This window comes from Uranotaenia lowii, chromosome 3 (assembly GCF_029784155.1).
Source record: "Uranotaenia lowii strain MFRU-FL chromosome 3, ASM2978415v1, whole genome shotgun sequence".
Classification (NCBI taxonomy): Eukaryota; Metazoa; Arthropoda; class Insecta; order Diptera; family Culicidae; genus Uranotaenia; species Uranotaenia lowii.
The window spans coordinates 268407364-268430885 of NC_073693.1; the positions used below are offsets into that span (position 1 = coordinate 268407364).

The 23522-nt window shown below is 33.7% G+C and overlaps 1 protein-coding gene across 1 annotated transcript in view; it reads right to left on the bottom strand.

The window, feature by feature from the left end:
* LOC129754220 (D-2-hydroxyglutarate dehydrogenase, mitochondrial-like) overlaps nucleotides 1-20314 on the bottom strand; it is a 59409-nt gene extending 39095 nt beyond the window's left edge. The window contains exon 1 of the mRNA XM_055750133.1: nucleotides 20176-20314. The gene's annotated coding sequence lies outside the window, so the exon portion shown is untranslated. The remainder of the gene's footprint in view (nucleotides 1-20175) is intronic.
* Between the last annotated feature and the right edge of the window lie 3208 nt (nucleotides 20315-23522).

Genomic DNA, 23522 nt, shown 5'->3' on the forward strand with positions numbered 1-23522 from the left:
TGGCGTTTCTTATCTTTAAGGAAAATTTAAGATTTTATTACTCTACATTCTGTTCTTTGAAAACTATACAATCTATGTTGAAATCTATGTTGAAATTTAAATATTCAAACGCTCCATCTCCAAAGCTTATTATCCCTAATTTTTGACACAAATATTTGAAATGCCATTTATGTCAGGCTAAAAACGTATGTATGACACTCGTCTGTGAACTGGGATTTGTTCGCTCTAAGTAGTGTGAAATAAAAATGAAAAATTTCCAGAATTTCATCGTTCTGGACAAACAGAATGCAAGAATTGCATTTTCGCTCGCTGACACATTCACAACGAAAACTATGGTTTAAAGAAAAACGAAAAAAGCGATTAGAAGACAACGTTTCAAATGACTTGATACGGAACTTGGCAATTTGTGGTGGCTGTCTTTTAAGGAAAGAAAACGAGTAGCATCTGATGTGAGTTGGGAGAAATAGGGATTAGTTTTTTTGATTCGACTATTTAAAACTAATATCATTTATGAATCTTGAAAAGGTTTAGATTGAATATAACGAATATTCATAAGATTTCCCTAGCAATAATGTTTATAAGATACCACTACAAAACTTCCAGTAATGATGACAATTTGACAATTACAATGACTTGAAATAATTTCCGTTAAAACGGTGTTCTCAGTTTTAAACTGAACAGTTTTTGTGCGGAATTATAACCTTGAGGATTTAAATTGTTTTATTTGACCTGCGAGAAAACGCGCCGTATGTTTTCTTGAATTTTCAGCACTATTTGTTTTAGTATAATCTCAAAAAATAAAGGAGATTCTGGAAATGTTTTCCGTCCTAATTAATCACAAACATATCTGATCATTTAGTTCAATGTTAGATACAAGTTTGTTAAATTTCAAAAAAATACTTTTTTGAAAATATTAACAGAAAGCTTTTAAAACATCTACTTCCTTAATTTTCATTAATAAGAAAAAACTATTTTTTTCATCTTTAAATAACTCAATTTTCATGATTATCCCTACGTTTCAATTTTCCTTAGAACGGATAACAAACGGCAACAAAATTGACATTTTTCCGAGAAGAATTTAAGAGCTGAATTTACCTTATTTTGGGGCCCTGATTCCAAATCTGCAATTAGTTTTTATTTCTATCAGCTTTTGTTTTCGAGATAATTAAGAATTTTGTGCACGTTTTTGGCAAAACAGTAGAACAGGGGTGAGCAACCTTTTGAAGCAACGGGCAACGGTCGCATTATAACAAAATGTAGGTAATAATAGTTTGCTGAACTTTACGTAATTTTTTATCAACATTTTTTTCACAAAAACAAAACTGAAAAAAGATCAATAAAATTAATTCATGTACTTACATAAACATTTATTTTTATTTAAGGTGATTAAACCAGCCGAAACTGAAAAGGTTCATTACTAAATCATGATCATTTTTCAATAATTGTTTTAATTGATTAGAATTGTTTAGCGATTTTTTTTTACAAAAAGGAAACATCGTGTGCTTTCCTTTTATTAATTAAAAACGATAAATTTTGAAAGTATTTCTATAGTTCGTAAAAAGATTTGAACCGTATTCTGAGAAAAACCTTTCGAGCCGATACGATGGTATTTTTCGTCATCACTTCCATTTAAAAGCTTCATGGACCATGGCGATTATTTTCTGTGGCCATTTTCGAAAGGTTTTTTCACAATTTTTTTTAAATTTGTCGTTAAGCCTCAATTTCTTCCGTATAAACTTTGATTTTTTTACTTTGAGTTCCGTATGAAATCATTACATTGAGATGTTGAGCAGGTTTTCAAGGTAATTAAAAATTAATAATTTAACAGATTTTTAACCAAATTTGTCAACGTTTCGGTTAATATTTTTGATTCTTGTTTTTTTTTACAGATTTCATAAATTTTATCAATTTGATTTGGATACCTCTGAGATAGGCTTTCTTGAGCTGAATCATAAAAATCTTACGACTTTGGTAATGTGGATTGCAAATTTTAAGGTAAAATGACTCAATTTAATCAATGTTTGGCATGATTTTTTATTAGAATTTCTGAAAATAGAATCACTCATAGCACGAAACATCAAAATTCACACTTTTCCAAGGTGCAAAGAATCTGAAAACTGATTTTGACTTATTCAGGGCCGCTGAATTCAAATATTTAATTAGTTTTTTTTTGTCAGCTCTAGTTTTCGAGATAACAAAAAAAAAGTTATGGAAGTTTTCTTTTTGTTATTTTTTCCATACCTTCAAAAAAGGGGTGTTTTTTTTAAACCGTGTGCCAAATAATTCCACAGTCTTCAATGAAATTGTTGAATGAATCAAAATCTTTAATATCCAATATTCAATAACTTCCTTTAATAATGTCAGAAGAAGCTTTAATCTTATTTTTGGAAATTTCTATAAGTTGAAGAATTCTATTTTTTTAATGCGTTGTATCTATGATACTAGAATATCTTGGTAACATCTGTCCTTGATTGAATGAAGGATAGTACATTGATTGAAAATCAGCTTTTGTTTTTTATGTAGGTTTATTGGTTTATCAATTATAAAAGATCGATTTATGGCAAAACTGATAAATTTAAAAATTTACACAGGCCATATCACCGAAACTAGAAGTGATAGATAAAATCTGTGGCATGTTTTGAATTCAGGACGACAAAATCTTTCAAAATCAGTTATTGAAACATAGGCACTGAAAATACTGTTCCCCTGTGTAATCGTTACAAACTTTTTGGGTTAAATCACAAAATTACAGATATGTATTGTTTTTGTCGAGAATTCAGAATATCACTAAGCCATGTCGATAAAAAATCTATTATCATTAATTCAGTATTTATTATAAAACTTTCCTTATTTCTGCCATTAATCAAAAACAAAAATATTTCACTCCATCATACAATTTAAACTTGCTCGAAACGAAAAATAAAGACCTATCTAACTCCTATGTTACGTTTTGTTTTTCAATAAATAATATTGTATCTATGCCTTTTAAAAGAACTCAATAAAAGCTTAAATCCTACAATCAAATCAACAATCTAGATAATTTTGGGACAAATGCAACTGCAAACAATTTACGTGCAAATCAAGTTGTTGATTTATATTTTTTTTTTGGTTTAGTAGGGACTTCTATTCAAACATAATTCACTATCGTAGAAAAAAATCGTGAAATAAATTTATTTTTGCGGGCCGCACAAAAATGTCTCGAGGGCCTCAAGCGGCTCGTGGGCCTGTTTTTGCAAATGCTGCTGTTTTTTGCAAATTCGTCAAAAATTCTGTGTCTCGTATTTTTAAAATCTAAAGACGCGAAAATGTGCCAAAAACGTCAATTTTCTTGTCCTCTATTCCAGGGGTGAGCAACCTTTTGAAGCAACGGGCCACTTTTGATTTGAAATTCTTTCGGTTGGCCGCATTATTAAAAAAAAATTCCCAGAAAAACAAAAACAATTCAGGTAAAAATAGATTGCAAAGCTGTGCAAATTTTTCTTTAACGATGAATTGTTAAAACTGAAAAAGAATAAATAACACGAATTCATGTATTTGCATAAACATTTTTTTAATTATAAGGTGATTAAACCAGCCTATATTGAATAATCACTAACTCTTGTTTAGAGATCCATAATGTTTAAATTGATTTGATATGTTTAGCAAAAATTCTTTTTGACAAAAGGAATCATCATTTGATTCCCTTTTATTTATTTCAAACGAAAATTTTTGAAAGTCTTTCTATGGTTCGTTAAAAGATATGAATCGTTTTCTGAGAATACCTCGTTTTTGTTCGATCGAAGGCAATGGTATTTTTCATGATCACTTACATTTTAAATTTCCATAGAGCTTAACCATAGCAATTTTTTCTGTGTCCATTTTCAAAAAGTTTTTTTTTTAATTTTTATAAATTTTGTCGTTAAGCCTTAGTTTTTTTCTAGAAATGGTGATTTTTTTTTATTTGATACTTCGTATGATTTCATTGCATTGAAATATTGAGAAAGGTTTAAAAATCTTGAAAATTTGATAGATTTTTATACAGATTTGTTTGTCAATGTTACAGTTTAAATTTATGATTCTAGAAAATTTTTACAGATTTTATAAATTTTGTTAAATAATTTAATTCAAATACCTCTGGAATAGGTCTTCTAAGGCTGAATCATGAAAATCTTATGACTTTGGTTATGTGGATTGCTAATTTTCAAGTTAAATGACTCAATTAAATCGATGTTTGGCATGATTTGCCAATGAAATTTCTTTAAATAGCATCACAACGAGCAAGACAACGAAATTTACATTTTTCCGAAGTGCAAGGAATCTCAGAATTGATTTTAACTTATTCTTCGGCGCTGAATCCAGATATTCAATGAGTTTTTTGTGAGTTCTAGTTTTGGAGGTTAAAAAAGATAAAAAAATAAGTGATTGAATTTGTGTGCTTATTTGATATAATTGTAACAAATACTTATTGACTCAATGGTCAACTTTCACAAAGACCAAAGATGAGTAATTTTGAATTCTGAAAAAAGTTATGGAATTTTTTTTTTGTTATTTTTTCCAAACCTGCAAAATTGACAAAATTTTAAAGAACTAAATTGAATCTTTAACATTTTTAGAACCGTAAGTCAAATCAATTCGCAGTCTTCAACAAAGTTGTTGAATGAATTAAAATCTTGAATATCCGATACTTAATGACGTTTAGATATGATGTCAGAAGAAGTTGTAACATTATTTTTTGGAATTTCAATAAATTGTAGATTTCAATTTTTGAAAGCACACCAAAAATGCTGTATCACTGAGTAATCGTTACAAATTTTTTGGGTTGAAGCAAAGAATTACAGACCTCGCGTGAGCTTTCATTACGTCGTATGACACATCTTCAGAATTTACAGAAAACTGCTGAAAAAGTTATCTAAACAACATTGAAATTTGTATTACACGCACAAATCAGGCTTAAAAAGTTGAAATGGAAAGAAGTTGCGATTAGTTTATGTCAGTTTTTGTATTTTTTCGTAATAAAGCTTTTTGTTTATATTTTATTTCATACGATTTAATGAAAGCTCACGCGAGAGATATTGCTTTTGTCGAGAAATCCTACCAAAAAGTCAACAATCTGGATGATTATGGGGCAAATGATTAAGTGATTAATACATTATTTTTGGTCTAGTAGGGACTGCTATTTAATGATAATAACCAATCTTTCGTGAAAAAAAATCGTGAAATAAATTTAATTTGAGATAAGCTTCGCGGGCCGCACAAACATGTCTCGAGGGCCGCATGCGGTTGCTCATCCCTGCTCTATTCGAAATTTATCTGGTGTGACTTAAACAATTTTACGCTTCATTGATTGAAAAGTACGATTTTCAGACCTCTTTTTACATTTTAAAATTTTAAAACGTTTCATTTGTTTTATTATTTTACATCTTCATTCTTGGATCGAACTTAGTTTTTAATTAATCTATAAAAATTTCGAAAGATGATTTAAAGTAGCAACATTAAAGCTAAATGCTTTGTAGTTTGAATATAACTAATAGACTAATCATTTTGATAACTGGAGGAATTTGAATATGATTTTTTTCTGACTTTGATCACTGGCACTCTTGAAACAAAATTAAATATTTTCATCTTTTTATCAAATAAAATTCAATCATCAACTATGCGTGTTGAATAAATTTTTCTGAGTTCAAAAGTTTTTAATTCTAGTTTTATTCGAAATTTTAATTCGTTTTCGTATTTTGTTGTTTCGAAAATTTTGATTTCATATGTTTGAACTAAAGGGTGTCCACGATGAAATTGCCACACTTTGAAATTGCTCTAACTTTTTTACCGTAGGGTATAATTTAATGAAAATTTGGGTACATCCTGCAAGTTTTAAAGTCCTGTGATGGAATGGAAATTGAGTCGAAAGAACAGCTCGTGCGTGATAAAATCTTGCGCATTCATCAGGAGAAGAAGGATCTCTCGCATCGTTCCATCGCTGAAACGTTGGGAATCGCGAATTCCACAGTGTCGATTAAGCGGTTCGATGAACGATTGACCACCGATTGGAAGCCCAGAAGTAAAGGAAAAAGTATTCCGTACAACACCAAAATCACAACCGCGTAGTTGGGGCCTTTAACCGAAACCCGACGCCTCCGTTCGGGATGTGGCTTAGAAGCTGCACCTAAGCCGAAGTTTTGTCCAGAAGGCCAAAACTAAGCCTGGGCTTCGAACGTTCAAGGTGCAAAAGGCCCCTAATTGCGACGAGAAGCAGAAAAAGTCCGCCAAAACCCGTGCCAGGAAGTTGTACCTCAACATGCTGACGAAAGTTGAATGCTGCATCATAGACGACGAAACATATGTGGAAACCTATTTTTCACGGCCAAGGATAAGTTCAGCGTTCCGGAAGATGTCCAAATTTTCGAATAAATTCCTGGTTTGGCAAGCTATCTGCACGTGCGGGAAGCGCAGTGCACCTTTAGTGACCCAGGACACGATGAACGGACATTTGTACATGAAAGAGTGCCTCCAGAAGCGGCTGCTTCCTCTCCTGAAGGCCCACAACGTCCCAACAATCTTCTGGCCGGATTTGGCCTCATGCCACTACTCCAAGGACGTGCTGAAGTGGTATGCGGACAATACGGTCAATTGCGTGCCGAAAATGTTCAACTCTCCCAAAACTCCGGAGCTCCGCCCCATCGAGAAGTACTTGGCGATTATGTAGCAGCACCTTCTTAAACAAACTAAGGTAGTGAAGACAGTCGAGGAACTGAACAAAGTATGGGTTAACATACAAAAAACGGTTGATTCACAGGTTGTGCAGAATCTCATGGCCGGGGTTAAGGCCAAGGTGCGGGCATTTGCGTATAAACTGTAAATAAAATACCTTTTTTCCGGGATTTTCATCCCTTAGGATGAGGCATCCCTCCCAAATAAAATACCTAAGAAAAATGGTAAAATGAAGTTCAATAGTTATTTTTCAATCCCTAAAAATTTGATGGCAATCGGATGAAAACATGAATTTTGCGAATCAATTTTGTGTGTGGCAATTTCATCCTGGACACCCTTTAGATCGCTTTAAATTTATATTCATGCCAATTTCTTATTTGGAATAAAGAATATCGTACTTGAATAATTTATTCATGACTTACCGGAAAAAAGCATTTATTTGAAACTTGGATTCTGCTATTTTTTGAATCGTTATAATTTGTCATCTGGTATAAAATTAAAAACTATGAAATATTTTTAGATGAAATTTTTGTATCATTTTGGTTGTATGGGTAAAAACACATCACCTTATTTCTGACCTAAATTCACACGGTGTAATCAAATCCATTTTTAAACTGAATTCACGCCTTCAAAAAAAATTTTTTGTTTAAAAGCCTAGGGTTTGTAAAATACATTCAAACCAGTTTTTTTTAAATAGGTAAAACACATGATTGCACATAAGATTCAACAATCACCTTCTTTTGACATGATTTTACTTTTTTGCGGCTGTGTTGAATCATTTAATACATGCCATTTAATGAAAATGAGTTTGCTTTAAGACACCTTTTCATCATATTCATACTCTAAGCAAAAAAATTTCTGATAAAACCAAATATTTCCAGTTTGTTTCAAATACCTCTATAATTTAAAAAAAAAATAGGTTTCAGATAGTGAATTACTTTGTTTGGACAGACCATGTCGGATGTAATAGAAAACAAAACTTGGTTTATCAACGGTCAAACCAAAAAGAGAGTTTCTATTTCATTTCTATTTCATTTCTATTTAGAATTACAACTTTTCCCGTAGTTTTTATTTAGTTTGAAAATTTTATGCCAATTTTTTATCTTTCTGGAAGAATGCTTCTGGAAGAAGTGCGGAATTAAAGTTAATGTCAATCCTTGTCTAGATGAAAAGAACAAGAACTTTCAATAAAGTAACGGTCCAGAAAACTTCAAGTGCAAATTCCAATACTTCAATCACGCCAATTCGTATCCTATTTGTCCCAAATCAGCCGAGGGACAGGCGACAGACCAGGCTGACAGATGCGAACGAACGAACAAACGCAAGATGAGAAGAAACAAAAACAAGGTCGACTTCGAAGAATCCTCCGGGCGTTGACAGTCTCTCTCCCACTCCCTCGGTAGCATAAATTGTACCTAACTACAAATCCTTGGAACGGAACCGGAATTTTCCCAAGGGGATGGAGCCGGTTGATTTCGATAGGTTTTGGTGGGTGGGGTATTTATCGGGGTAGCACTGGTTTTCCTCCCACCACCGCAGCGCCGCTGTGTCAGTTTCGAATGGCGTGTGTACGACCACGACGACGGCGACTGACTCGTGAACTCGTGTTGCCGTCGTGGCGTGGGGTGGAAAATTGGGTGGCGATGTGCGAACATTAAAGCCGAACTGCTCGTCTAGGCACGATAGCTTTACCTACTAGAGAGGCTGTGGCACATTTTGAGGGTGCTTTAATATGTTGGAGGGCTGACTCTGCCATTGAGTAGGAATCAAATTCATTTTGAAACTGATAATCTTGGATTGTTTACGGTTATGACATGTGACCTGCTTTCAGAATTGAAGGAACGCCTGTGTCATGGTTAAAGATTCATTTTTAATATTTTTTCTTCCTGAAACAGATTCAAACTGCCTTAATAATCCATTTAATGAATTTTGAGACTGAATTCAATTTTTGTTATGTTTGTGACATTTTATCAATGTTGGCATTCGTGTCATTACTTGAATTCAGACTGTGCATTCTGAGTCTGAATTGTGAGTTTTTAATTTGAATGTCACACTTTTAGTTCCTAATCCCTGCTTCTATTTTTTTAGTTCAAATTGAGAATTAGAATTTTGATTTGAACTGTGAAGGAATATCTGATTCCCTTTTTGTTTTTTTTTTTATAGAAAACAATTCTATAGAACGTTTTGAAGCGCTGATGTGGTCTAGTGGATAGGCTGGCGCGAGTCTGGTAACCCAGGCGTTACTGGGTTCGATTCCTGGTATCGGCGAGAAAAATTTTTGGGTTCGAATCCCGTAAGTTGCCGGCAGGTAAAATGTGTTTTGTAGGGGAGATGAGGGCATAACGAGCACCCACTGCATAATAAGCACTTCTTTTCTCTAGATAAGTACGTCTTAAACAAACTTTCATGTGGATTTGGTTCGTACTACCTATAGTATTAAAAAATGAAAAATCCCTTTCATCTTTAAAGAAATATTAAATAATAACCAGCTAGGTTCTCAAGTGACGAAAATATTATAATTTTTGAGCACCACCAAATAAGCTTTTATGACCTTTAAATCATCTTGATCTGAAATGTACGCACTGCAACATGATTTAACATTGTTTCTCAATGTTCGCCATCATAAAATTTTTGATTTTTCACTTTAATCAATTTTACAACGCGTTTTTACTTAAATTTGTTGACCTGGGGCGAACAGAGCACTTTTAATAAGGGCAAAATGAGCGTTTTCTACCGTATATTCTAGCAGCGAATTCAACTCGATGAAGTCAACTGAATAATAGAGCTACAGCTTGACTCGTTTCATCTGTTGATTTGGCCTATTGGTAAAGTGTCGGAGAGGTAATCTGTAGACTCGAGTTCGATTCCTGTTCGAAGGGATTTTTTTTCACATACCATTCATGATTGATTTTTTTTATTGTTGCATTATACGGTTAGTAGCATCATCCGTAAAATAAAACACCAGAAATATGATGTTTGAGCATGTGTTAATTGTTTGAATTCTACAAACAGACCTAGATTATTTTGTTATTGCTTTGTTTGATGAATCTACGCCTCACCGTTTAGTGCAGGAATCGAACTCGAGTCTACTGATTACCTCACCGACACCTTACCATTGAGTGTCTGAACATGAAGCAATGATGTAATTCACATATTATAGCTGTTCTCTATGGTTAAATAAGCGTTTTCCTGAAGGTAGCCATTATGCCCTTATCTCCCCTATAAATAATCATATATTTATGAGGGAATGCATCTGGGGTTAATCTGAAGAGACTATTGCAAGCGGAGTGGATTGCCAACCATTGTAGGTCTCTGAAGGTTGGATGCCTTCCCTTGACGAACCATCGGCCGTGGAAGCCTGAGAAGCAATTCGAAGGCCAAGCCACACATACATTGGCTGGACCTTGCTACCGATGGGGGAACCATACATACATACATACAATACAAAACAATTCTATAGAACGTTTTGTTGATATTTTTTTTTAAATATTCTTACCACCTAAACAGAAACTAACCCTTAACTTTCTAAAAGTAGTTGAATATTGAAGCGAATTTTTTAAATTTATTTAGGTATTTACTTAATAGTTTTTGAAGTCAGCACACTTTATCACGATTTTTTTTTTTGCAGATATAAAACTATGGAAAAATGAGCTGTAACAAGGCGAAGGTAAGTCGCATGTCACCAATGTTCTGTACCAAATTAAGAAAAAAAAATACTAAAATACTCTCCCGAACAAGTAGCACGCATCGATAGAATTGGTTAAGCAAACAAAACAGCAGAGGGGGGGGGGGGGGGGGGGGGGCGGGGCGAGTAATTTCTCCGTCACTTACTACAAACAACCAGCTGGTGCTAGGCAAAGATTCACACAAGTAGTTTAAACTGTCGATAACACAATGCTCTAGCTCACATTTTCACCATCTATTCGTTCCAAAGCGCTCTAGCTTTGATCTTTCCACCTTACAATTTTTCATTTCTGTCTTAATTACTCTCTAATAAGAATTAGAATTTGCCGATATGCCATAAACTTCAATGAGAATACATCCCAGCGGCGATCAAAATAAGATAACAAAATATCAATAGTAAATCAAACTTAGAACAGGCAATCAGCAAATCAGACTGAGAATATTCTAAAAAATTAGACGGTACCAGCCAAAAGCCTAGTAATGATAACTTTTCAATTTAAATTATTCGGAGAAATTCAAATCAGGCTGTCCCGAAAAAATAAATAAATAAATTCAAATAAAGAGAATCGATGTTTGATAATCTTATTATAAATTAAAAAAAAATGCTATGTTTGGCTGATCGAGTGCAGTACGGCGAAAACAAGATTGGCTATTTGATGGTAATGTTGAAAGAAATAAGTGCCCTGAATTTATTTAAATCCAGTTTAGGTTGGTTCGAGGAATTCAAGTTTTGAAAGTATAACTTTTGGACCAGAATTTTTAAAAGTATTAAATTATATCAATGAGTGATAATAAGAACACAAAAAGTACGCGGCAGCACCAAATAATTATAAAGTAATTTTGTTAAGTCCTTGACAATCGTGCAGGACAGCTTTGCCAAGAAAACTCAAACAGACGCCATTTACACAGATCTCTCCGCTGCGTTCGATAAGGTGAACCATGATATTGCAATCGCTAAGCTCGAACGTTTAGGCTTCTGTGGTTCCCTACTGGATTGGTTCCGGAGTTACTTAATGGGACGAAAGTTATCCGTTCGTACTGGTGAATTCTATTCTAGGCAGTTCGTTGCCTCTTCAGGAGTGCCTCAAGGAAGTCATTTGGGACCGATCATTTTCGTGATCTATTTTAATGATGTACTCTCGCTCCTCGGTGGCACAAAGCTCGCATATGCCGATGACCTGAAACTTTTTCACACCATAAACGGCCAAGACGACATCAATTTCCTTCAACAGCAATTCACCGCTTTTGCTCACTGGTGCGATATCAATTGCTTGCCCTTGAACCGCAGTAAATGCTCGGTAATATCGTTTACCCGTAAGCGACATCCTCTTCATGCAGAGTACATCCTTGGAGACCAATCCATCATCCGCGTGGACCATATCAACGATCTGGGCGTTATTCTTGACCGACGGCTGGAGTTCAAGACTCATACGAACTATGTTGTTGACAAAGCTTCTCGAAGCCTTGGATTCTTGTTTCGTATGGCCAAAGATTTCAAAGACGTATATTGCCTGAAAAGTCTTTATTGTTGCATAGTTCGTTCTATTCTCGAGTACGCTTCTGCTGTTTGGTGCCCTTTCTACCAGAATGGAACTGAAAGAATCGAGGCTATTCAGCGGCGTTTCTTGCGGTACGCTCTACGACACCTAAACTGGCAAGATCCGTTTCGTTTACCAAGCTATGAAAATCGCTGCCGTCTCATAGGCTTAGATACACAGCAAAAAAAGTATTGCTATATTACATCAAATACCTGCACATAAATTGAGTCGCAAATGGTACCTAATTTTACATTGTCTTGATGTACCCGGCTGTTTGGAGACAAATAATTTGTTTCGTACCGCTGATCCGTATGGGCAAAATTTCCTAAAAATGGAAAAATAATGAAATTTGCTTTGAAGCAGTGGGTTTGCTTATATTTTTAATTAATTTTGGAAGTACTTACAAGCCAAACAAATAGAGCTGAGGTCCATAATCCGTTTCTTTATTTTTGAAATGAAATCAAATTCCAACGTCAACAAAGGAAAACATTGACTACTTGATGCGATATTACATAGAAGGTTTTGATATTACACTTCACGGCGTATTCACGTTGTGTACATCATTTAGATGTATTATTGCAACAGAAATACGTAATCCCCAGAAATTACATCGTCCATCGTTACATTATTTTTTGCTGTGTACGCTTCAAGTACGCCGAAATGCTACACGTGCCCTAGTTGTAGCGGACCTTCTAACATCTAGAATCGACTGCCCCGAACTGTTGGAGGCCATACCTCTCAGCGTACGACCACGAGGATTACGAAACCAGAACCTGCAGCTCTACGTACCTATTCGCCTGAACAATTACGGTGCTAACAGCGCTTTCATCGGCATTCTAAAAACTTTTAATCGGTTTTCCGAACATTTCGACTTCGACGTCTCAAGGAACGTATTCCGAAGAAAAATTTTAAGTGTCTCTAGTATTGTGTAGTTTTATGTTGATATTAATTTTAATTTGTTAGTTTTAGTGTAGTCATTAGGATCAACATGTGATCCGTTGATGATGTTTTAAACAATAAACAATAAACAATAAACAATCAAAAATCCAGGCAATATCTGGGCAAATATGGTCAAATTCTAGGGATAGCTCAACAAGAATCAAGAAAAAAACTTGAAAAAAATGTTTTCATCTAAACTCAACAGCAGATTTTAAATTGTTTTTTTAGGCTTCCAATAAACCTTTCATGATTTTTTTTAACTTACTCAAAAAATTTCGTTTTGGACGCATCAATTAAAAATTTAATAATCACAATTTGTTTTTTTCTTAGGCGAATCAAGTGAAGAAATCCGGGCAACCGGGTCGGAGTGGACTTTTTCCAAATTTTGGAATAAATATTCGGCCAAATCCGGATAAAACCCGTGCATCTGGCAACTTTAGCTTAACCCCTTGTTCGCACTAGACTGCCAACATGAAACTATTGGAAGATTGGCGCCTTGTAATTTTTGTCAGGTGCATAAAAATAAAAAAATAAAAAATCTCGACCCCTAATGAATTAACCAAAACTTTAATTTTGCGTCATTACTTAAAAAACACTCATGACTGGAACCGCTATAACTCTCTTGTATCGCGACCGATTTGTACAAATGGTTTAGGTTGTATGATTCACAGACAATCATTCTGTTTATTTAATCATGAAGACCACAAAAAAGCATAATTTTCTAACAATCAGTCGTCAAAGTTGCATCAGTTTGAGTAAAAATGTGTTTGATAAGTATAAACTAACCCTGTTCGATTTTGGCAACACCCGAGCAAAACCGTTCATTTTTGGCAACATCCAAAAAGACGATTTTTCGTCACTTTTTATTTTTTATTTTCATTTCAAATCATTCCAAGTAATATAAAACGTAATATTTGCATGATTTTTTTAATTGGCTTAATTAAATTTGTTTTATACAGTAAAATTATAATTTTTTTCCAAATTAAAAAAAAAATGCTAACATTATGTTTTACATCAATTTTGATTAATTTGAAATATTAAAAAAATTAAAAGTGACATAAAAAACCGTACGATTTTGGCAACAATCGATTTTGGCAAAATAAAATTTACGGGCGTGTTGCCAAAAATTAACGGATTCTGTAAGCATCATAAGATTTATAAAAAAAATAAACAACTCAAATGAGATCTGAAATGAGATTTTGTCTATGACGATAAGTTTTGGGAGAAAGATCTTCATAAAATTAAAACGAAAAAAAAAAAAATCTAGTGATGTATTAGAAACCTGAAGTTAAGAGTTTATTTTTGCAAATAAGAATATCTATGTTGTTTTTTTTATCATAATCCAAAAAATGTTAAAAATTAAAGTAAAGCCGCATTGTTTAATAAATAATTCACCAAATAAGTCTCAGTCAAAATAGACAAACATTAAAAAGTTGGAATGCAAAGCTGAAATATTTGGACACATTTTACATCATTGGACTCGAGGAACGCGGAACACAAAATTCTTGAGGTTTTAAAAGGTTGCTATTTTCCAGGCCTTTTGTCAATCTGGATTTTCTACGACAGTTTCACCACTAATCTATATTTGCAAACAGATTTTGAGTACATTTATGCAGGATTGTTGCAAGTGTAAAAACTTCACACTAGCATTGGTATTGAATTAATGACGGTTTACACCACGACTATGACGATTTTGGAAATCTATAAACCTAAAAAAAAATTTTATAATGGAAAAATACTAGAGTTGTCGGGAATAAAAAGAAATTGTGGATTTCCTGAATCCCGGGAAATACTTAAATATTCCGGGAGTTCCCGAAGCCAGTAAAAAGTGCTAAGTCACTAAAAATTTACACGATCTAAATTTGAAAAATAGTTCAAATTGAGCAATGAAAATGATAGTTCAACGTTGTTATTTGGCTTGGACTTAGACTAAAATTCTTTTTTTTTCTTTTGACTGGTTATTGCATCAAATTTGATAAAAAATGTTTTGCGTTCGAAAACTTAGATTAAAAGTGAAAAAAAGGACAAAGAATCTTTAAAACCAAACAATTCCAGTAAAGAAATACAGAACTACAGATTTGATGAATAACTTGAAGTCTAACAAACCAACTTCTATCGATAGTGAAAAACCTTTCTCGACTGTTTTAAATTTTCGGACCAAGAATCAGTCAAGTTCGTCGGTTAAAGTACTTAATTTTCGGGTCTATAATAGCTGATTTATTTGTTATAATATGCTGCCAGTTGAAGTTAAACGTTTAAGCTCAGAAGCAATTTTCAAAAGAGAATGTTTAGAATATTGGATCAGCCGATAATGTCAAATGTGAAGTGAAGTTAAAATTTATAATGTCAAATCGAATGTAGTAAATTAAAAGGTTAGGCCTTACGCTACAGGAAATAAACAAATAAATAAATAAAAAAATTTAAATGTTTTGCAATACTAATACCTAAAATTTTAAAAATACCATATAGATAAGGTCTCTTATGCAGAAGAGTGTCGAATCTTCATTTTAAATTTTTCCCGGGATTTTCCCGGAAAAGGATTGTAAGACATTCCTAATTCGAGATATATTGATATATTGATAGTTTTACACGAACACCACCTTAGCAGGAGGCCTCAGCCCTAACCTCAAACCACGGAAGAACAGAATCAGTTTTTTAGAAGGGCGCACGACAAATGCGATTTTACAGTACTTATATCGACGAATTCGCCCTGTGGAAAAGCGATACACAGATGTTCGTGTTTTGATTTTTTTGGGTGTTCAGGGGTGCCAAGTGCATTGATATTTGGAAAATGAGAATATTTTTTAATTGCATTGTTATTCAAAACTCTTTTCATGAGTACTGAGAATTTGCAACTTTTCCGTAGATTTCTATTCGAATGTGAAATTAAACGCATCATTGATCTGAATCGCACACTTAAACGATGTAGCGAATTATTTGGATATGTCTAAAATAATCAGAGCATGTAGGCGTTTTTTTTTTCAAAGTTAACATAGATGGGGCTTTATTAATTTATTTGTTTGTAACAGTGAATGATTTTGCATTCGTTTAGAAGTTAGAAACAACTCTTTTTTTAAATCTACCAAGCAGTACATGAAAATATATTTAAGATGTTTTGAATTCAGCTTCAAAATTCATTAGCAAAACATGGCTTATCTTCTTCCATTTATATAGGAACGCCACGTAATGAATTCAAACGTTTAGCTGATGATAGTTTAAAAATTTTATCATTTCAGAAATATTATAATAAGTTTAAAACAAGCAAATACTGATTTTAGTGACGCACCTAGCATCACTGGTGATGTCGCCAGCAAATCAAAATTTGAGGTTATGGCTGAGGCCAATTTTTCGCCAATACTATCGTCCGTATATTTCCTCATAGCAGAGGAATCAAGTATTTCCATGGATAAAGTTCTTTTTCTCCCCTAGTGTTATAAGAAAATTCAGCTGAAGTTTGACTGTTTGAGTTTTAATCTCGAATAAGCTTAGTATTTGCCCCTTTCCCTTTCACTTTTATAACTTTTTATGATATTTCATAAAAGTAGCGGTTTTAGTATTTTCAGTATAAACATCAGTTGCTGATTTTTTTTTTTAATGATCTTCGATGCTAAGAATTTCGAAATGAATTACTTTTGTGGTGTGAATTCATATTCTTCAATTAATAATTTACAGAATTTTCAATATCGAAATAACAAAAAAAAAAAGGATTATTTCGAATTCCAAGGCTCCGCTGTTTTTTAATGGTCTTACTTGAATTTTTTTTTTAAGCAATGAAAATTTAGACTGAATCAAAGCAATCGAAAGATTTCCTTTTATTCAACCATGGTATAAGAAAAGTTCAGATACCGGTATTTCGATGGCAGCTTACTATCTTCTTCAGTGAGTGTTTCCGATTAGAGTTAAATCCTTAAATTTCCAGAAAAAAATGTATGTCAAAAGCGTCCAATGTATCGTCGATTTTTTTTCATGAACATACAGTAATAGGTATTATTCTGATTTAATTGTGAACATTTTCATTCGAATATTAGTCAGAAATTGATGCAGAATTTTTTTTCATAAGTAAATATTTGGAATGAAAAAAACGCAAAGATTTACAGTACAATAAACGATATTATCATAAGAAAGTGGTTCGGTTGGAGCATCACTTCATGTAGGTTTTATGTGAAGCTTCTCTGCACAATAAATATAAGAGTTTTTCAATATAAAAAATTGCCTCATTTCCTATACAGAACAATCTTCAACCCGTTTTGAAAGTTAAAAAAAGCTTTCCAATGCAGTGAATCTTCCATTAAATCAACCAAAGTGTATCAAACTTTATGAAAAGAACTTATAAATCGTTCTTGTTGATTGCATGTTACATTTATTTACTATGAAAGCTGATTTTGTATAGAAGCCCGTATTTATAAAAACATAAATCGACTTATAATATTTCAAATAATCTTATTACTTTGAAACTCAGATTTGGGTCAAATTTTATCAAGATAATTTGAAAATTGTTCGAGTTCTATGTAACATTTTATACTGATTTTATATTGATTTCACAGGGGATCCCTCTTTACTTTCAACGATGACTGAAGGGTTTTAATACAATAAATCGTCTTATTATGTCAAAACTGGTCCAACAATTCACTAAATCGTCTCACGATGTAGAAATGTGTATTTGTAGTGAGAGAATATGTTGGAAACTACATAACAGTTGTATCGCTTGTGTCATATCTTTTGGTAATTGTGAATGGGAGCCTCCCCTCTTTTGAGTGGGAGCGGTCTGAAAGTATTATAGAAACCATCTCCAACCCCAAGAACTCTCATATACCAAGTTTCACTGAACCGATCCAGTAGTTTTCGAGTCTCTAGGGAACAGACAGGCAGACATACATTAAGTCCGGAGATATTTCGAAGCAAATTTTTATCGATTTTTTTATTTGACTTCGAATAAAATCTGAAAATTATACTTGAGTTACGTTGCAAGGTTTTCGAAACTATACATTTGTTTGGACAAATCGATTAGAAAAATTAGAGATAGATTTAGCATTTTTAGTTAAAATTCTCAAATTTTTGAATTCTAACGGGTAAAAAACAATAGGACGGATGAAAACATTGTGCGACAGCAGTTCGAGCCGCAGCCCATGGCATAGAGGATAGCCTTTAAATTTTCTAAGCCAACGGTCATGAGACCGAATCCCGGTCACGGCGTACATTGTACACTTTATGTGGGTTAGAGGTTTTAGCATTTGAAAGATGCTAGCCTTTATATCCTCGAGAGATGTACACTTAGAGTTAAGTAAAAGGAATCTTTTCGCGGGAACATCAAGTTTCATTTCATCCTGTAGGTATTTGTTTGTGTTATTTTTTTTATAAATGACTGGAAAATAAGCTGTCGGACAAATAGCGTGTTCCCCTCCCTGCCCAGTCCGTTCGACTAGTCAGACAGAATTGATCCATTTTGGCTGGTGTAATTGTCCAACTGGGCTACCATTTTTCCAACATCGAAGCGCAAGCTGGCATCGATATTACGCGTTGATTTTTAAGCCTAGGCAGAAATCGAAACCAAGTGTCCAGTCAGTGTAGTCAGTGGTTAAATATTATGTTATTTCTAGCTTTTCGAAGAACATAATTCTTTACCAAGTAAAGGATTTAGTCACAAGTTCTTTTTCTTCGACGTTTGTCATTTTAAGCTTTGTAATTATTCACATTGTCTCTTAAACATTTAGAGCAAAATTTGGAGCTATTGGAGAAAAACATAATATGGAGCAGGTGTTTAATTCTTTAAATTGATTTTTTTTCCTTCTAAGCTTTTTAAACGAACACACACATATAGGATCTCAGTGAAACTTCATGTTTCTTTTAAGAGATATAATTTACTTAACTCTAAGGCGTACATCTTTCAAGAATAAGATGGCTAGCATATTACAAATGCTAAAACCACCAACCCACAGAAAGTGTACTATGTATGCCGTGACCGGGATTCGATCTCATGACCTCTTGCTTGGAAGACTTGAACGCTATCCTCCAGGCCACGGTCGGCGGCTTATGTATATGTAACAATTTTATGTGATCCGGTTTGTAAAAAGATGCAGGTTTTAATTTAGTTCACATCCCAGGATATTTCAATCCAATATGTGTTTTATTCTGTCAAGTCGTTTGAAATTTTCAAGCCGACGGTGATTGATTGAAATGCGGTTGGTCACGTTTTTCTGTAGAAGCTTATCAAGAACAGAAAGCGTTACGATACAAACGAAATTTTATAACATCTTTTACCCACTAAATGTCACTGCTTAGCCAATTCAATAATAAGTTTTATAACGTTGATTTTTGGCAAATGTTAACGTTCCGTCTAAGATTTCACATCTGAATTGTATACTCGTTAAAACTCTGTAGCCAATTTCGCACATCCAATTCCCCGTCGGTGCCACTGTTTCGTCCCAACATTCCTTCGGTTCAGCGTGCAAAGTTCATTAAACTTCACTGCGGACTGCGATTATCAAACCGGGGCCGGTAGGTTGAAGATCGAATGCATATTCCGTCTACCATCGGGTGCAACAACGGGAAACCAAAATCAGGTAATTCCCACGCACACCAGCATGTGTACGGGGATAGATTTTCCCTCGCTCAGAACATGCTAGAAGAAACACTTCTGTAGGCAGTTTAGTTGGTGGTCATCGATGCTGAACCTTATTTTGCTTACTTGCTTGATGACCAAGCCAACCACTCGTCTCGAATCGCACTTGCAAGATTGCGCTTTCTCCTTGCTTCGTTTAAATCCAGCAGCTACTGTATTATCTATCTGTTCTAGCCCTAGCCATGTCTTTGCAGGCCTACGAATTGTTCCGAAATGATACTGAGGCAACTGAAGCCGTATTCGTACTTCATGTGTCAAACGCTTTTTTTTTGTTCAGTGCGATTGAGCATATTCAATTTCATTCTCACATTTCCTCTTTTTGAGATCTTCCACGATTAGCTCTGTATAGTGTCGACAAATGGTTCACCAGTACAGGAACAATTTCTACCGGTATCACCAATACAGCTCTGTTGGTGAAAAGTGGTGTTACGCACATTGACAAGAGAGGAGCTAGCAAAAATTTAAAACCGAGGAAAGAATCAAATTTGAAGGCCAATTCTGTTGTCGAATAGAACGAACGGTAGAATGGCACACTTGGATTGACCCACAGGAATCCCAAAACGTCAAGGTCAAGGAATCTCTTCTTTATCTTCTGGTACAATTGGCGACCGTGTACAGATCGGTAAATCAGCTGTTTGACCGATGATGAACTGATTGACTGTGGTAATCTAGAAACCTCAAATATCGAATCAAGGGTGGATAATTACTTACAGGGTTCTAATTAGCTGGATAGGAAGCTGGATTATTGCTGGAAAACCGGCAAAAGTCGAACCAAAGACACGGAGGTGTACGAAAATATCACACGGTTCCAATGCAAACTCCGATAGGGAACTGTGCTGTTATCGTTCAGTTTACACTTTTGACCGAAATAGTCGGACTGCTTTCCACTTCTCGCACACATGATGAGATCATGAGCAATCAATTGGATGGTTACAAATACAAACTGGGTTCGTTCTTGACGTTTACTACCATTTTTTTTTATTACCATTTAATTAAAATATTATTTTACCGAAAGTAATAAACCAAACTTATAGCAAAAATTTAGTAAGCCATATTAGACTTTATTTCAATTCAAATGTTCATCAATATCGTTTAAATTTTTCTCAGTTCCCAAATTCTTTGGCCCAGTTTTTTCGTCTCTTCTAGGCCATTCGAACCAAGTGAATGCCAGACATGGAATTTTGTTTATTTGTGTAGGCAGGGAAGCGGCAAACAACAGCAAAAAAATAAAGTTGAAATCGCTCCCGCAGCGGCATTATTTATTTTGATTTGAACTGGGAATTTTCTATTACTTCATTAACTGTGTTGGTGAAACTTTCATGATTTTTGTGTCGGTTTGTGTGAGCGACGATGGAAAGAAACCACGCAAAATGTAAACAACTTTTTTCTTCCCTGCCTTTGTATGAGATATGGCCAAGTGGGAAAACGTGCTGTAGAGTCAAGGAATATTGAAAGAAGGTAGTGCCGAGAGCCATATTGGATTTTTTTCGTGACGTCACTGTTGCCAAGCTGTCGAAGGTTTATACTGGTAGAACCCAAAATTTCAAAGTTAAACACATTAAAGAACTAAATTAAAATCCAATTTGATTCGGATTATGTTGTAAGGTTACTAGTTGATTGTGCTATGAGGTTTATTTGTGTTTAATAGACTGCAGTGTGTATAATTCTTGAATTTGTTATTGAATGCACAGTCATGCTCTATGTGAAACGAGCAAAAATAATAATTTTCCCATTTCAAAAGGTCTGATAGGTAGTTTATGGCAGTGCACCTCATCGTCATGATTTGAATCTAACATGGTGTACCATATGAATTTCTAATTTAGAACAATTAACCCCAATAAAACCATTGCAACTTTGGTTTACTAAATTCAAATAAAAGATTGTGGTTGGATTCGAAAAAATACTATTTTCGGTTATTTTATTTTATCAACGATTCAAACCTAACTGATTTCAACATTTATAAGCAAAATTTTGAACTAATTATCAAGTTTTGTCAATTTGAGTTAGGATACCTCAGCAACTTCAATCGTCTGAATTAAAGCAAAACAACTACTACATTCAACTTTTTTAGTATCAGTCTTGAAGAACAATAATATTTCTAGAATTGTGTGCCTTCAAAGTTGAAAAAATCTTCAAATTTTTGTAATTGCTAATAAAAAAGGAAAAATTTCCATATAAATTCACAGATTATTGGCAACATTGACGTCACAGGCGGTACTAATACTAAAGCAAGGCTGCCTCGGCACTACCTCCTTTAAATATTCCTTGCTGTAGAGTTGGGAAAATGCCGGTAATTGGTTTAGTGGTTGTGCACCTTGTATAGGGCAACTCGGTTTTATTCGGACATGAATCTAAAGTTGACATGTTTCAAACATTGTTTGAAATATTTTTTATGAGTCATCTGAATCTTAATTCGAAATTTGAACTATGATTCTTTGAATTTTTAATTCTGAATCTAAATCTATATATCCATTTAAATCAGATTTCTGAACCTGAATCTGAACTAAAAATAGACAATTCAGAGCTGAGAATCAGAAATTATAACATAGGGGAATAGCATTTTTGTTAGTGGCTATGTTATAAAAACTGTGTTTCAGAGGATTTGGTGGCCTTAAATGGAATCTTTCGACATATATATTGTCTATTACCTCTAAACTAGAGTTTATAGTTATAGTCTTTGAAATTTCTAAAATATCACAGTTTTAAGTAAAATCAATCATTGATAACTAACTCAATAACAAACAACATTTATCAACCATGTATAAAAAACTATGATTCAGAATTGATCCATTGTCCTTGATTTAATCAAAAACTAAATTTTAACAAGATTTTCTAGTCTAAAAACACAGAGAGAAACAAAATTAAAAACATTTTCTGGCAGATTTGCTCTTAAAATTTAAGGTACACAATGCTTGAAGAAATTGGATTTATTCTATTGATAAGGCTGCACGATTTTCTTAAAAAAAGTTACCTTTCCCATACTATATTCCTTATAAAACTTTGTATTTTTTTGCTACAACCCATGTAAAATCTTAGATCCACCAAAATATTCAGTTATTTTGAAATCGACCCGAAAACGATTGATCCTTGTTTTGTTAAATTCTGGCCATTCTGATGCGCATTAGAGTGCCCCTACTCAGCCAACTTTTCAAAATCATACCAGCTATAGGCATGGCGGTAAGAACGGGAGGGTTGGGGGTTAATCCCCCCCCCCCCCCCCATGAGGGTCCAAGAAAACCAAACGAGGAATTCTATTCTATACTCAAAATTTTATATTTTTAATCAATTTTCGTTGATTGAGTATTTCTGTTTTCATATTTCTGATTCTGTATCGAGTTAAGGGTTCTTGATTTTCAGTTCGAGTACGAAATGAAAAATGAAAAGCTGTTTAGAAATTCTGGATCACATTTGTTTTTGTCATTCATATCAAATTTGATTCATGATTTACGAAAATTATATGCATTTTCAATATTTTGGTAATAATTTTCTTTGAATGGGTTGATTTTCGACTTTTAGTCTCAAGTTTTTTTAGTAAAATAATAATTTTCCGAACAAAAAAGGAAATTTATTTTCCATATTAAGATTCAAAGCCCTAAAACTTAATTCTTATGAAAAATTGTTAAAAACAGTGATCAAAAATTGAGACCTCAGAATCAAATTCATCATTCAAAATTCATATTTTAGTTGAATTTAGATTAAATCTCACAATTGACCACAGAATTTAAATTAAAGATTCATAAATGAGGGCTCTGAAACTTTTTTTTTAAATTATGATCTGGAATAATTGTATATTCGGATATCTAATTTTTAAACATTTCAGTAATCGTATTGAAATTCGGAAACAGATTGAATAATTCAGGTTCAGGGATTGAATTGAAGGTTCAGAATTCAGATTCAGAATGCAGGTTCAAAATTCAGAATATGATTTAGCTCGTAAATGAGTTTTACAATAAAGACACAAATATCAAATTTACTATTTCGTTGAGTAATTCGCGAGATCACAAACTTATGAATTTGTGTGTTTCATTTCAAGTTTTTAACCGAAGTTAGTGTATTCA